The following is a 2,869-nucleotide window of genomic DNA, read 5'->3' on the forward strand; positions in this document are numbered from 1 at the left end:
TAGAAACACAAATATTCAGTCCATGATAATGAGGGTGATGCTGAGTATCAGTTGAAACTTCAAGCTCTGCTGCAAAATTGATGACTATGCTTCCTTACTCTCAAGAATTACCAACAGGAAAAAAAAAAAAAGCCCATTGGCTCTCTGCTCCTCCTGTTTGTCAGACAGCCTTTCCTCCTGCGGTGTGCCAGCCACAACCCTGAGACACAATGGTGAAGGTAGGAGTGAACGGATTTGGCCGCATTGGGCACCTGATTGCCAGGGCTGCTTTTAACTCTGGCAAAGTGGATATTGTGGCCATCAATGACCCCTTCATTGACCTCAACTACACAGTCTACATGTTCCAGTAGGATTCTACTCATGGCAAGTTCAAAGGCACATTCAAGGCTGAGAACGGGAAGCTTGTCATCAATAAGAAGTCCATCTCCATCTTCCAGGAGTGAGATCCCGCCAACATCAAATGGGGTGATGCTGTGCTGAGTATGTTGTGGAGCCCACCGGTGTCTTCGCTACCAGCGAGAAGGCAGGGGCTCATTGGAAGCGTGGAGCCAAGAGGGTCATCATTTCTGCCCCTTCTCCGAATGCCCCCATGTTTGTGATGGGTGTGAGCCATGACAAGAATGACAACTCCCTCAAGATTGTCATCAATGCCTCCTGCACCACCAACTGCTTGGCCTCCCTGGCCAAGGTCATCCATGACAACTTTGGCATCATGGATGGACTCATGACCACAGTCCATGCCATCACTGCCACCCAGAAGTCCGTGGATGGCCCCTCTGGGAAGCTGTGGCGTGATGGCCGAGGGGCTGCCCAGAACATCATCCCTGTTTCTACTGGAGCTGCCAAGGCTGTGGGCAAGGTCATCCCTGAGCTGAATGGGAAGCTCACTGGCATGGCCTTCCGTGTCCCCAACCCCAATGTGTTGGTTGTGGATCTGACCTGCCGTGTGGAGAAAGTTGCCAAATACGATGATATCAAGAAGGTAGTGAAGCAGGCATTATAAGGCCCCCTCAAGGGCATCCTGGGCTATACTGAGGACCAGATGGTCTACTGCGACTTTAACAGTAACACCCAGTCTTCCACCTTTGATGCTGGGGCTGGCATTGCCTTCAATGACCACTTTGTCAAGCTCGTTTCCTGCTATGACAATGAATTCGGCTACAGCAACAGGGTGGTGGGCCTTATGGTCCACATGGCCTCCAAGGAGTAAGAGTCCCCTGAACCACCAGCCCCAGCAAGAGGAAGAGAGGCCTTCTGCTGCTGGGGAGTCCCTGCCCCAGATTGATCCCCCGACACAGAATCTCCTGACCACCGTTTCATCCCAGACCCCCTGGAGAAGGGGAGGGGCCTAGGAAGCCCTGTTTGGTCATGCACCATCAATAAAGTTCACTGTACCCAGCCAAAAAAAAAAAGCCCATCAGAATCATAAAGAAGCCGCTGCTTTCAACACATATGTGGAGGTTGACTCAAGTAGAATGAATCTTAAAAGCAGATATTCTAAGTTCTAAATTGGGTGTTGTGTTTCACCCCTTTACTAAACTAATCATTCTGTGAGCTGCTGAGTGCTGTTGGCTGGCAGAACAGTCTCACCAGAAGTCTCCCTCCACCCTTCCCTGAAGCATCCAACAATGTGGATGCAGGGCTATGAAGTCCTGGCCCAATCACATCAACTCATAACTCTGAAAGGCCATCCCAGTTTCAGAACTCTGTGGGACTGATTGCAGCCTTTGTTGTGAAAGAACCAGAACCCAACTTCTTTGTCTTCCAATCCTTTCCCTGTAGGTGTTAATTCCAAGAACACTACCTAATCAACCTACTGTGCCAAATTTCACTTGGAGTCTGCTTCCCAGGGAGCATGATCTGCAACATCAAAAACTTGAAAACAAACAAAAGAGAATTAACAAAGCAATAAATTCTTTCTTTGAAATGATGAACCAAAGTGATAAACTCTAGAAAAACTAATCAACAAATGCAGAAAGCACAAACTTTAAATATCAGGGATGAAAAATGGACATCTTCTAGATCCTAAAAGTTAAAATTATAATAAGAGGATATTATGGACAACTTTATCCCAATAGAATCATAAATTTTGCTAAGGACTTATTTTTTAAAGAGTACAACTTAGCAAAAACAGTCAGAAGAAATAGAACCATGAAAAATATTACTAAAAAATTTAAAACAGAAAAAAATGAACAGATACATAAATAAACACAACCAAAATTTACAAAGAATTCAGATATATAAGTCATAGAACCTGAATTTAAAGATCTGCCCAGTAAAAAAAACAAGAGGTTCAATGGTTTTACAGTGAAGTCTACCAAAACTTTAAGGAATAAATCACTTAAATTTTATACAAAATTCTTGAGGGTGGAAAATGAAAGAATGTTTTCCAAGTTCTTTTGAATCTAGTATAACATTGGAATAAATATTATATGATAATATAAGAAAAAAATAACAAGTGATTAGAAGGAAAAATCCTGGATAAAATAAAGGAAAATGTAATCAGCAGTAATCCAAAAAAAATAAGTGTTGCTTGTGGAATTGGGGTCCTTGAGGTGTCTTGATAAAAGCATTTTGTTGACCATGCATGGGAGCATAAGGTCTGGTGGTAAGATTTATTGAAGCTGAAGCAAACAAAAAGGACTGCCCTGGGTTCAGCTCTGTCCCACTATGGAAGAAGTCCAGTCTTGTCTTTAATACCAGAAGAAAGGCCAGGAACCAGAAATTCTGTGCCATTGAGTCAGTCTAGTTCAGACTCTGTCCCCATCTGGCTAGCTTGGTCTTGTTCCCTGAAGCACTACGGTTGGCACTGTGTTGCTCTACCCAGGCTTGCACTTGGAGCTTCTGCTTGGGGCCCACCTGGCTACTA

The 2,869-nt window shown here is 44.3% G+C and overlaps 1 pseudogene; it reads left to right on the forward strand.

The window, feature by feature from the left end:
• The first annotated feature begins 209 nt into the window (after nt 1-209).
• On the forward strand, nt 210-1,212 carry LOC139005560 (glyceraldehyde-3-phosphate dehydrogenase-like; annotated as a pseudogene).
• The last annotated feature ends 1,657 nt before the right edge of the window (nt 1,213-2,869 follow it).

This window comes from Myotis yumanensis, unplaced genomic scaffold (assembly GCF_028538775.1).
Source record: "Myotis yumanensis isolate MYYU_CA2020_CCGP unplaced genomic scaffold, mMyoYum1.0.hap1 SCAF_1, whole genome shotgun sequence".
Lineage (NCBI taxonomy): Eukaryota > Metazoa > Chordata > Mammalia > Chiroptera > Vespertilionidae > Myotis > Myotis yumanensis.